The sequence below is a fragment of the Anthonomus grandis genome, chromosome 13, assembly GCF_022605725.1.
Source record: "Anthonomus grandis grandis chromosome 13, icAntGran1.3, whole genome shotgun sequence".
Taxonomy (NCBI): Eukaryota; Metazoa; Arthropoda; class Insecta; order Coleoptera; family Curculionidae; genus Anthonomus; species Anthonomus grandis.
In genome coordinates, this window is record NC_065558.1 from 18,116,296 (window position 1) to 18,130,778 (window position 14,483).

Consider the following 14,483-nt stretch of genomic DNA (forward strand, 5'->3'; position numbering starts at 1 on the left):
CTGACACTCAGCAAATCAGGTTTACCCTAGTACCTCTCCAGTCTGCTATAGGGTTTAAACATATTGAACCTTCCTTTAGTATTGTGATTATGGACGTTTTAATAAGTTTTGTATTTATCCCTATTATTTTTATATAAAAAAGATTTTCCAGGATATATGTATCAGCAACAGTTTATATACTTCACTGTGTAAAAATAACCCTGCAATCTTCTCTATACCTTAGACCCCATTAGAAACTTATACCTTTTCTCTACAGCCCAAAAACGCAAGTCGAATGTGATGAACCACCCCACTCTAAAATAGCATAGGTCATTTTACTATGGCAAAATATGCACTTTTCAAGGTTTCCTGAGATATATATCCCACTAGACCCCTCAAGGCAAGAACTGCAGATCTAGGCTGACCACACAAACCCGTAATCTGAAGCTCTTAGATCAACCTCGAATTCAGTTCCACACTAAGAAACCTAACAGATTCGCATTAGTTACCATTGAATTCTCTTAATGAAAAGACCATCCTTTAATCCGTTCTGCTAAATATTTAAGCACAAATTTGACACCTTCAAAACTAAAAGGAAGATCATTCATAAAATCAGAAATGGGATTGGACCCAATATTAATCCCTGCGGTACCTCAATATCTAAAGTTGCCTCCGCAGATAATATTGAACAACTGTGTCAATGTTATTTTTGCTGAAATTATTGGACTTTTCTAAAAAAAAAAGAGTGGGTGACACATTCAAACGCTTTGCTGAGATTGCAGAAAAGGGCACTAAAGAAGTCTACGCACTTAAATGAGCCAATCGCCGTATCCACAAGATCAAGAATCCCCATAACAGCGGTCCTCCCCTGAAGGTCTAAAGCCAAGCTAACGGTCACTCAATAACTTGTTGTTTTCGAAGTATTGAACAAGTTATCTTAACATGATATTTTCACATATTTTTTACATAATGGGCAGCAATAAAATTGGTCTGTAATTTGTAACTTGGTCTTTGTCTCCCTTCTTAAATACAGGTGTATTAAGAGCTCTCTTTAAGACCCTTGGAAATACACATTCATGGATGTACCGACTAAAGAGCTTTATGAGAGGAATGAGAATATTAATATATCTGCATCCTTCTTATTTTTTAGTTTTGATATTGCGTCTCTCGTTTCATTATAACATGTTTTTTTATGTTCAAATGTATGTTAGACATAGAAGTTACATTTCTCAAGTATTGAAGTGGTGGAGTGGCAGAAGTTGTAATATTATTTATTAAGTTATGAACTATCTCTGCAAAATAACCATTGAAATCTTGGGAAGATATATCACAGTCAACAGCACGTTTGTTTTTTGACTTACCTTATTTGGAATTTATAATTGGTTACTGGAAGAGTCTATTCCTCTATCATTAGCTACCATTTTTTTATTTATAGCAGTCCTATTTCTATTTTTAAATCTTTTGAACTCTATCCAATCACTCACTGCATTACTGCTTTCAGACCTCATTCAAGAAATTCAGACTCTTTTTGATACCAATCTTAAACAAATTAACCTACTGTGCCGTTAATCAGATTTTACAGGAATTTCTCTTTACAGAAAAGATTGTAAGTACGCAACCTCTAGGAGATCCATTAAAACTTCAAATTTTTGTTCGATATCAAACTCTATATAGTATCAATGAAATCCCAAGATACATTTTCAATGACTTTGAGTTAGAGTTTGAATGATTCTTTTTCAAGTAATACATTGAGTTTAGATGTACTAAAAAAACTGATTTGTTGACCCAAATTATATAAAGATGAGGATTTAATATCTAAATTGAGAGTGAGTCAAACTTAAAACTAACAAACATGTTGTCTAAGCAAGCCTCTACACGTGTTGGCTGAAAGATTGCTTGATATAGACCGTTTGACTCCAAGAGATCAAGAAGTGTAAGAGTGATATTCTGACTGGTGTTTAAAGGCATGTTGAAATCTCCAACCAGGACATTGTCCCTCGCAGAGAGAAAAAACTAATATCATGGTACCTCTCTCAATACTATGTACTCTAGTTGAAAAAGCTGCAACTTTATATTGCTCCAGTTTAAAAGCGTTTACTTCATTGAACTTTAGCAAATGTCCAGTTAGGCACAAGAAATCAAAATTTAGTTCAGCTATGCTTCGAATTAATGCATTTTATTTTTAATTGACTGGATGTTGTAGTAAGATCAGATTAATTCCAAAAAGATCGATTCGTTGATTCGATCTGTCAAAAAAAAGTTCAAATAGTTCTGCTAGCGTTTTATTTATATATTCGGAGTAATCTGGCTTTGATTGAAAAATCTCTATAATATCGTCTCGATATCGTCTTTTATGTATGAAAAAGATGCAATCGGTTAATGGCTTCATGAATATTACTCAGTTGGCTCAGTTAATCAATCCTTTCATGATTTCGGGCAGATCATTTATGTCCGCTTCGTTATTTTCATCGCTAGATTCTTCATCGATAAATGTTTTACTGTGAGAGCATATTCTCTAATATAGAGCCATGTCTATCAAATATCAAAAAATTAAACTTACGGTATTAGAAAGAAAAATACTGCATGGCACTATGATCACATAGAACTTTGAACAAAATTGACGTAGGAAAAAAATATAACGATACAAATAGGTAGTATATTAGTCTGGCGTTATCATAAGGTAACAAAGAAAACAACCTAACCTAATTAATAAAGTTTTATATGCGTTATAGTTATCAAAAATATGATACAATATCACAAATTCTATAATAAACAGATAATTTAGTACTTACACGAAATGAAGTTCTACTTTACTAAAGGGGATGTCCATGAAAGACGTCCACAGACTAGGGGGGCAGGGGAGTAATCAAACCATGTCAAGCGCATACGAGAACTTTTTGAAACTCCCGCCAATTAATGACTTCCCTATAAGACGTCCAAGAGGAGAAGGGGGACCAAAACAGCCTGATTGCGATTTTTTATCGGCAAAATTCAAAGAAAATAATTGAATACATATACAACCATACATATTCGACAATTTATGTCTAGTGCCATCTATGAATTTTAACGTTACTTACAAAATTAAGCCTGCTTTACATAAAGTCTTCAATATTCAGCGCAATTTAGATACATTTAAAGTATTCTAATTAAAAGTAACGAATTATTATTTTTTATTTGGCGTACAAATTAAATAGCAATATATTCCAAATAAATCAGGGGAATATATTCATATTATTAATATCAGGTTAATAAATGCTTATCAGATTGTTTCATCCAATTAGGTGCGTCAATATAAAATTATTATTTGTAGGGGCATTAAAAATTAAATTATTTAATGTCAATTCAAGAGGCAAAATGTTCATTATTAGAAGATTTATTAATTTGGGACCCAGCTACGCCATAAATATAATTAGGTTTGCTTTTATGGTAAATTATGTTTTGCTATGTACTTAAGTTTATTGAAACATTTAAAGCTAAATATATTACAAGACCATGTTTTTAGTTGGGAGCGCACACTGCTATATTGGGTAGAATTACATAAAATACGCTTCAGAAACATGTTGCGTAACAAAAGGGGCATATTCGAAATTTCTAGTAACTGAAAATATGGTTAATAATATATATATTTTTTTAATTTATAAGATTAATTAATTTTTGTTGCATTTATTTATATTAAATTGCATTTCGATAAACAGTTATTGGTACATTAAAAATTAAAGGCTCACAATTAAAATATTCATGTAATGGGTAGCTTTTATAGGGGATATGGTAGGTCAATTTATAACATTAATGCACATATCTATACGCTAATATTAAACGTTTTCAATTTAATTTAATTTAATTTAATTTAATTTAAATGAACATTTATTAGCATTAAATTCTAAAATTCAAAGATCAAATTTTTTGTTTAATCGGCGAGTTAGTACCAGTTTATAGAGATCTTTTATTGGGCGCATTTATAGGATGGACGCAACGCGATGTTATTGACGTATAGTTTACAGGTTTTATTGGCTGCTATATTCTATCATTAACGGTAATCTTATTTATAATATTGGGGCCGTTAAATCGTTCTCCTATCATCCGATAAAAATATATTAACAGGTGGTTTTAATAAATTGCTTTCTCCCTGGATAATTAATTATTAATTTATTGCCGCATAAAAAATCACAAGTTCTACTAGCGACTGGCATTTTATATTGAGGATCTTAAGATTTCTTCGTGCCTATAATATATCTGCTAGGCACTTAGCTTATAGCCCAATGAATCGGGTAAATATATTTATATTAATTTCAGGCTACTAAATGCCCAATAGATTGTTTTCACCAATTTGATGCGTAAATATAAATTTATTATTTATGCGCGCGTAAAAGTCATATTATATATAATAGCTGCTGTTGAAAGTCCAGTATTAGAAGATTTTTGTAACTGCCATATAAAGATTACTGATCATGTTTTTAAGTTAAATTATATATTGCTATGTACTTAACACTTTAAACCACATAGACCCTCCACCAATCCACAATAGCCACCGAGGTGGAGTACGGCTAAAACTAAATGTTCTATAAGGATAATGACGAAAGGGCAGGAGGTATTGATTTACTTATACCGTAACATGGGGATACTTTGATCAATTTTTTTCTACATTTGGGATTCTAGCTACTCTAATATGGTTTTACAGTAATTAAAAATAACCTTAGCAATCGGTTTTATTTGATAAACATGCTACAAATAAATAAACTTTGAAAAACTACATATTTTCGAGAAAAAAAATAAAAAATTATGTGATCAAAGATATATTTAAGTTGGGGATACTTTGATCATCAATTTATTTTGTATGGATTTGTAAAGTAACCCCTTTTAAAAAGTGCCTTGAATTAATAAAATGTTTTTAAATTGTAGATTTAGGCTATACAAAAAACAAAAACTTAAAATAAGACCATTTTATTAATAAAAATAGTTTTCTGTTAATAAATAATAAAAATAAAAAACTCGCTTTACTTATGAAAAATATATTTAGCAGTTACATATTATTGAGCATAAACCATGTCAGAATTATTATCATTCATTCGAAAACATAAACAAAAGAAAATACCACTTCGAAAATACATTAAAAAATATTATCTAAACTTCAACGACAGGAATGCTGGAGGAAAATTCATAATAAACATTCAGATCTTCGTCTAATTTTGCAATAATATCCTCATTTTTGATCACAGAAATATCATCCGGCACGAGTTTAAATTTGGTTTTGTTTGTACTAATAGCTTTAAGACCGGTAACTAAAATCTCGGGATCTATTTCAGTAATCTTACATAGATATTTGTAAGTTTTTTTGCCTCTCTGCGAAAAAAATTTTGTCAAAATATATTGGCCAACTTCATATATATCAAGCTTTTCTGAACGTAAAGGCTGTTCTGAACTTTTATTGATTTCCTGTCGAAGCTCCAACAAGTTCATGTCGTCTTCGCTGTCAGAAATATTATTTAAGACTGCTGTAGGAAAACTATATCCAGGTGTAATGTTATCTTTCTGAGCTTTTACTGATGCCGTAGATATACTACAACCAGGTGCAACATCTAACCGTTTCTTCTTCCTTTTTGGTTGATTCGGATCGCCAAATCGCTGCTCCTTTAACATTGTAGTAAGGGCGCTTTCTACGTCAGCAGTAGGATCTATGGCATCGGTATCCCCCCCTGGTATCGGTTATCGGGTAATTTTGTAAAAACTTGTTCTCGGTCTAGAGGGTAAATACCAGAAGCACTAAATGAACTTATTAAATTACGTTTGATCGCTGATTTTATTGAAGTATCAGACTTCTGTCGTGGAAGTCTTGCATCCATATAGTTCAATGTCTTATTTAGAAGTTTAGCAAATGTGTCCTTAGGAACCGTTGAGAGTCTTAAGTTTTGCAACTTCCATTCTGAAAGTATAGCTCTCCAGGATGCTTTTAATGGCCTGAAAAATCCGACGTCAAGTGGTTGACAAAGATGAGTCGAATTTGGAACGAAACAGATGAAATCAATTTCATTTTCTGCACACAACTTCGTAACTTCGGGATCCATATGGGAAGATAGGTTATCACCATTTAAAGCCTTACGCCCATCTAAAGGTTTTGCATGGGGAAGAAAACTGCTTAAAAACCAATCACGAAATGTTGCCCCATCTAACCATCTACTTGGTGTTCGGTTAAATCTAGTCCCTAGACTGCAACATGGCTTGTTTACAACATGGGAGTCCTTTTGGGCCACCCTTTTTCCAGGAGTCATATAAATGTAGACTTTTAAAAATCACGTATAGAGGTAATAGAGTCCCATCAGCGGACCCACATATCATAACGGTAGTGCAACTTTTTGAGTGGTTCATAACTTTCTCAGGGTATTTTACGCCATGCCTATAAACACCACGTTTTTTCCCTGGATCATCGGAAAGATTCGATTCGTCATAATTAAATATATTTGCACTGGGAAGATCTCTTATTTCCACTTCTAGATTATCATAAAATATATTTAAAGTTTCTTTGGACACCGCAACCTTCGCCCTTTTTATGTTAGTAGCTAATCTTTGCCCGTAAGAGTCTTTGTGCCTGTTTAGAAGACTATATGTCTAATCAGCACCAGGAATATTGTTTTTAAATTGATTAACAACTTCACCCTTTTGGTCTAAGTAATACTTGGCCAGCATCCTTATGTCCATGAGACTTAATGGAAATCCCCAGTCTGCACATTTTGAAGCCGCCTTCAGTATTGCTATTTCCTCGTGTTTGATAAAAATAGTAGGACGACCTGGTTTACTAATATGTTTTCCCTTGTACTTATTATAGAGAGTTCCAAAAGGAATATTAAATTGCTTTGAAGCTTCTCGTATTAAGCATATACCATCCACCACTACTTTCAATGCATGCTCCAGCTTTTCAGGAGTATAATTTATATAATGTCTGCTCCCCAGCACCCTTTTATGCTCGCGAGGCATTTCTGGAAAGAAAAAAATAATAATAATTTAATAATTTCTGGAAAGATAATTATAATATATGTTAATGGGGCAACTTTGATTAAGCGATCAATGTTACCCTATAGCCCCGTGGAACAAACATGGTTCTATAAATAACCCTTAACTTAAATTTCACTAAAATCTTTTTGAAATCTACTAAGTAATACACATTAAAGTTAATACAAGAAAGAACATAATGGTAATATATGTACTTACCTTTATAGCCTTGAAGTTTGCTGACTTACAAAAACAGAGCAAACCACGTGTAGACTTTATGATAATATTTTTTAACATCGATGCACAATTACGGCGGTGTGCGACTCTCAACTAACTGGCTTAACTAATGAACCAAGCAGATGTCCAGGTTCATTGTCGTACTGTGGGAAATGGTGGGGGTATGATGGCGCAACTATTTTAGGAAGTTTTGATCAAAGTTTGACCCGTAATTAAAGTATCCCCATGTTACGGTCCATAAAAAACATACCGAAAATATCGAACAAAAAGGAGTATAATTTTAAGAATCATTTTGCATCTTGAATTTGAACACAAAACATAGCATTAAAATAATTTAAATTAATACATTAACAATTGATTATCCAGACGAAGAAGTCAAAACATTTTATGAAGATCCAAACGAAGCAATTGGGCAGTCTATCACAAAACACGTCGCGTCGTAATTATTGGCCACTTTAATTCCAAGTTAGGACACGAAATAAATAAAACTGAAACGGCATTGAGCTGTTTCAGTCTATCACAGATATCGACAACGAGTTAGGATGCTTTTCAAAAAAATGGGTAACTAGAAACGAAATAGACTTTCTAATTACAAACAACAGAAATATGGCGCGTGATGTGTCGTTCCTTAACGACTGCTGCAATAGGAAGTGATCATAGCCTAGCCAGAGATAAGATCACAACAACTCTTAAGAAAATCAGAACTAAAACAATAAACAAAAAGCATCAAATAGGACTCCTATAGAAAATACGTAGTGTTATGAGGAGACTGTTTGAAATAGTCGTGAGGAGGCAGATTTAAAGAAAATGAACAAAGAAACAATAAACTATTGCCTGTTAAAGGAGGTAAAAAGTGCGAAGGAAAGGAAGATGAAATCAGCAGAGGCACAAAGAATCTTATGACGTTAGAAACTTAGAAACGTAGAGAGCTGAAGAATGAAATCGACACAAGCAGTGACGAACTAAGACAGTTAAATAGAGCTATCAATAAGGCTAACAAGATACGTAAGGCACTATAACACCACCTAACCACTGTCATTAAAGGAAACAAAAGGTTTAGGGGGGAAAAGCTTAAGAAGAGTTCTCGCTACGGACAAGAGAAATATGTCCAAACTTGCAGAGAGGACAAGGACAAAAACATTAAATAAGATGAGGTCATGAAGACCGTGAAAAAGTTTTACAGAAAGCTGTACAAAGAAGCGAATAGAAACGAAGTTGAATGTTAAGATCAGGAAAGGGAATCAAAATCACTGAACGAGATGAAGAAAAAGAATGACCAAATTATTATTGAGGCAGTTAGGGTAGGAGGTCAAACCTTACTAAAGGTGCCTCTTAAATGCAGCAGCACCGTCCAAATTGGACAAAATAGTAATAATAAAAATGCATAAAAAAGGGGATATGACTCAGTTGAGCAACTGTACGCCGAATAGCTTGTTAATCCACTTGAACAAGCGATTTATGAAAATAATCGCAAACGGCTAATATCAAAACTAGACTTCTACCAGTTTCCTGAACTAGCCGGTTTTGGAAAATATGGAATAAATGATCACCTACAAGCCATCGAAACGCTGATTGAATAGTCTATTTATACAATAAACCTTTGATCTTGGTGTTGACTTTGAGAAAACTTTTAATTCTGTCAACCAAAAAGCAATGGCTTAGTGTATAGGTACTCCTCCCTCACTGAATATATTCTGTAACCATGCTACAGCTTGTGTAAGGCTTTACGAGGATACCTTCTATTGAAAGATCGCGAGGTTCGCCAGGGAGGCACTATTTCTCCAAAGCTATTCGCAGTCCTGGAATAGATAGACCGGAACAGAATGGGTATTAATACAGACGAAAATTTTTTAACTAACTTCAAGTTTGCCGACGATATCGTACTTATCATAGACAGGTTTGACCAGGCACAGACAATGCTGCAAGAATTCTTCACTACTGCAAAGGGGGGTTGGATTCCAGATAAACTTTTCTATAACTCAAATCATGACCAACCTAAAAAACCACGCCAAAAATATCTAGTATAGTGAAATGCAAGAACATCAATCCAGTAACTTCCTATACGTATTTGGCCCACGTGATGAAAATCGGTAGGGATAACCAAACATGCCAGTTAATAAGAAAAATAACCCTAACTTGGGCTGCATTTGGAAGACTGCCAGATCTTTGTAGATCAAGTATTCCAATAAGTCATTTCCAAAAGAAAAATGTTTGATCAATGTATTCTGCCTGTAATTCAATATTGTGCAGAAACTCTAACGTTAACAGAAATAACGATTTCCAAGTTACCCAAAAAGCAATGGAGAGAATAATGTAAGGGACATCGTTGTATGATTGGATTTTTAATGCCACCATCCGCAGGCAATCAGAAGTAGCAAACTTTGTTGGATAACTACCCTAAACTGGACCTGGACTAGCCATGTAGCGAGAACAAACAATGACCGACATAAAAAGATTGATAATTAACTAGATACAGTCTAGATACAGAATGTATAAGATTGGGGAGCATTATGTAAAATATACTTTAATAAATATATTTTTTATTAACGTAATAAAAGCCATTTACCTAATGCTAGAATTTTCTAATAACATGGAATTCAGTATTATATAATTTAATTTTTGGGCGCATTATATCTTAATTCATAAGATAAGTTAATTATAGGTATTTATTGAATTAATTTATGTTAAATTGCACTTTGATAAGCAGTTAATGGTTCATTAAAAATTAAACACTTACTATATATAAAATGCTCGTTTAATTGATAATTTATTATTGTAATTGATATCTTTTATTGGGCATATGGTAAGTCAATTGATAAGATTAATATATGTCTATAAGCTATTATTAAAGGTTCTAAGTCATATTAAAATCTAAAAATTAACAGATTTTTTGATTTTTAAATATGTGTCAATAAATTTATTTATTTTGTTAATTTAAAACTATTTTAAATATGTTTTATTGTGGTTTTCTATTTGTAATATTTAAGCCATAAAATAGTTCTACTACCCCTACAGAAATAAACTAACAGGTGACTTATAAAGTAGCTCCTCTTTGGAATATTAATTTATGGGCGCCTCAAAGTTCGCATGTTTTCTGATATTTTTTTTATCAACATTCTTAATATTTACCAAGGAGAAGTTTTAGAACGTTAAGTCTAGCTTAAGGGTTTGAGCAACTATTTTATTACAAATTCCTTTACGTACCCTAGAAATGATGAAATTTTTGCAACCATTCCTTACTACTGTAATAAATCTTATTCTTGTCTCGCCAGTTATAAGCTCCGTTACTCTATAAAAATAGTTATTAATTAAGGTTTCATACAATTTTTTACTGCAAACAGTCTATACATAAAATACTGTAAGTTTGTACACATATCTTTTAGACCGCTTAGAAACTGGAGTATTTATATCATAAATAGGCATGGCTTTGTCTCAGCGTTAGCTTTGAACTGTATAAAGTGTTAGGAAATAAATGAAGAATGGTTGCTAAAAAGCATCTTTTAGCAACCAATTTTCACGAGGAAGTTTTAATTTTTTGCTATCAAATTGTTAGAGAAATAAAAATTTTAGATTTAGGATCAACTTTGGCGGCTTGTTTTTTGTTTTAATATGTAAAACTTTGCAAAAATAGATCTCATATTAAAATAAAAATAAATATATAAAAAAGCACGTAAATATGTCCCTGGATGTTGTCCCTAAAATATGTATCTGCTAGAAAAATTTGTAATTAGCGTATGTACTATTGAAAGTTTATATAAATTTGCATATGTTAGGTAAATTTGTTTTCTTTCACATTTTTCAGCTTGAATTTTAAGAAATGACAATATTATTTAAAAAAATTGATGTTTTTTTATTAGCATATTTACTTCCAGATTTATCTACAAATAATTGTATTATCTCTTAGTATATTTTTTGCAATTATACTGACTAAAACATGACATATTACGTTAGAATCCATATCACTCCAATAAAAAACAAACAATATCCGATAATAATTTTTAGGATCTACAATAAAATTTTGTTGAGCAATAATTTTATAGGCAATTAGTTTTTTATATGAATCTTATAATTTTAAAATGGATCATTTGCAACTGTTGACCAAATGTTAGAAAATTTTACAGTCCTTTAGTAAAATACTCATATGTGTGTTCTTGATAGAGTACAGAAAATGTTTATTTAATAAAAAATACTTAACTAATGTATGCGTTTTATTTATGGTGCCCAACAAAAATTATTTTATTTGATTCATTTTTATCTGCAAAATAGTATTTTTTTTGTTTGTATTATTGTTGATTATTAATTATTAATAAAAATAGTTTTATGACGCATTTATGACAATTATAGAATTTTTATTAATAATGTTTCTTTGGATTTTTATAGCACTAATTAAGACGTTCTATATTTTGTACCTATATTTTTACGAGGGTGTTGTTTATGTTATTAGCAGATATTTACTTCGTTAGCTTATAATACGAACCAAGGCGCCAACAAAGTTGCGACCTATAGTGTTTTAAATGCTTTTGTAGCCTAAAGGCAGATTCCCATCTAACCAGCATCGAGCAGCGCGCCACAGAACAGAGCAGCGCAGCACGAAGCAGTGTTTTCTGGCATCAATTCCCACCTAAGCAGCACGAGACAGTATACACAGTGCAACGCAGCACAGAATTTTCAGTTTTTGGTTTTCTTATTCAGGTCGTCAAGATATCTTCATCAGACGATTTTATATTTCTTGCAGTTGCTTTATGCGATGAATTTAAAAGGAAAAAGAGAACTAAACGAAAATATTGGATCCATGACATATTTCGTGCAAGATTGAATGAGGGCGAATTCCATACACTTTTCGGGCGTCTCCAGCAAGATGAACAGAAGTTCTATAAGTACTATCAAATGTCCTCAGAAAAATGTAATGAACTATTCGATCTTTTGCGCATTTCTTTGACGAAACAAAATACTAAATTTCGGCAGAGCATCAGTCCACAAGAGAGGCTAACTGTTTTTCTAAGGTAAGCAAATGATTGATTTAATTAGTCCAAACATTTATTTTGAAGTGATATGAAAACATAATTTTTTATTTAACGCAACAAAATAAACTGATTTTATGTTTGATAATATGATTGTAAAAATAAACACTAACTAACAAAATAGTCCTAAGAAAACACAAAGAAAAAATAAACTAAAAAACATATCTCTTCACAAAAATGGGCAAGATTAGTGAGGTGTCTATGAGTGAGGTAATTGAGTTGCGAATTGTGAATAGTATGTTTTCCCGAAAAATGTAGACGATTTATCTTGTACAGAGATGTGTTGTTGCACTGGCGGTCAAGTTTGTACAGATGGTGGATTCTGCATAGGTGACTGTATTTGCATTGGTGGCTGAAGTGGTACTGTCTCATGAATTTGGGATGGTGTCTGATTGTGACCCAGTATTTGACTCTCACTAGAAGTTTCTGTTATTAAAGAGGAGGAATTTGATAACATTTGCAATTCGTATGAATTTACTATTTGAAATACTTTATTTTTCACGGTAGCTTGGCACGGTTGCTGCTCTCTGGAAAGCGTCTCTTAAAGTTTTCCACCTCTGCTTACAAACCTCGGCTAAAAAAATGTGTAATAGTATTTAACTATACGCGGAATATAAAAATATTTATTTATTTAACAAGGGCACGAAATGAAAATTCGCACACAAAGTTGAATGTATTTCTCGCACTAGTATTATAATCAGTTAAAAAACAAATACTATTTTTAACAGTTGTAAAAAAATATATTTTTATATAGAATACATTATTAAGTATGGTGTTCTTTTTCAGGTTTTTGGCAACAGGGGCAGACTACCAGACACTTTCTTTTAACTTGGAGAATAGGACACTCCACAATACATAAGATTATAAGTTATACCGCCAATGTTATTTGGGAGACTCTAGGAAATATTGTAATGCCACAACCCACAACAGAGTTACTTCGGTATTGTGCAAACAAATTTGAAAGTACTTGGAATTTTCCTAATTGTATGGCTGTGATAGATGGCAAGCATGTTACTATACAAGCACCTTCCAGAAGTGGATCCTTGTATTTTAACTATAAGAAATCATTCTCAGTAGTGTTATTGGCGATGGTAGACGCACAATACAGGTTCATTGCCGTGGATGTTAAATTGTACGGTACAAATAGCGATAGTGGAATATTTACTGATTCGAATATGGGAAAAAGTCTTAAAAATGGAACATTTGGAATGCCTAAGGATCGACCAGTTACTATAAATGGGGAACCTTTACCACATGTAATAGTGGGAGACGAAGCGTTCCCTTGTAAAACTTATTTAATGAGACCTTACTCAGGACGCGGATTGTCACAAGATAAAAGAATTTTCAATCATCGTCTCTCCAGAGCTCATAGAGTCTCCGAAAATGCCTTTGGGATTCTTTGTCAAAAGTTTAGAATATTCTTAAATATAATAGAGATTCACCCAAAAAATGCAGATAAAATAATTTTATCTAGTCTCTGTTTGCATAACTTCCTTAGAAATGAGAATGTCTTCTTGACCGTACTAGAGCAAGAGAGAACAGAAAATGAAGCACCAGTTTTTACAAGTATATCTAACATTGGTGGAAAATGCTCCAATGGAGCAATCAAAATAGGAGATGCATTAAAGGGATATTTTAACTCTGATTCAGGGGCAGTTTCTTGGCAAGAAGATGCAATTAATATAGGAAATGCTTAAAAATGTTAAATAACTAACTGTAAAGTCATTTTATAATTGTATGGTAATACATAAATTACCCGTTACTTAAAAAAAAATTAGTTTTAATAATAGTGCCTATAACGATAAGTTTATCAATTTTTTCTCCGTCCATAGTTTAAACCACAGCATAAAGAAACCAGCAGTCGCACTTCAATAAAAATACATTGGCTTGAATAAGCGAGTTCGGTGCATGTGTACTAACGCAGGCGAGGCATTTTTGCTTATAGTAGGGATGCCGCTGACACTCGCTACGGTCCACGCGGCTTTTGCCTTGGCTAGAGCCGGACTTAAACATTTTTTTAGATGTTATTATCTTGTAAAATAAAAATACCTACATAGTACAAATATTGATTTTTTAATATAAATAAAGTTCATACATTAACAAAATATTTAAACAAAAATAAACATCGCATTTCTACATCTAACAACGACGATATAGAAGAATACGTGCAGGAAGTTAATTAGGTATGTACCATAAATTTAAGAGACCATTCTTTGAGTAATTTTAAAACACAAAGTTCATATAAACATATGTCCAGAAATT

At 32.4% G+C, this 14,483-nt stretch overlaps 1 protein-coding gene across 1 annotated transcript in view; it reads left to right on the forward strand.

Annotated features, from left to right (window-relative positions):
* Positions 1–13,841, forward strand: part of LOC126743748 (uncharacterized) — a 234,638-nt gene extending 220,797 nt beyond the window's left edge. Inside the window, exon 7 of the mRNA XM_050450966.1 lies at positions 13,008–13,841. The gene's annotated coding sequence lies outside the window, so the exon portion shown is untranslated. The remainder of the gene's footprint in view (positions 1–13,007) is intronic.
* The last annotated feature ends 642 nt before the right edge of the window (positions 13,842–14,483 follow it).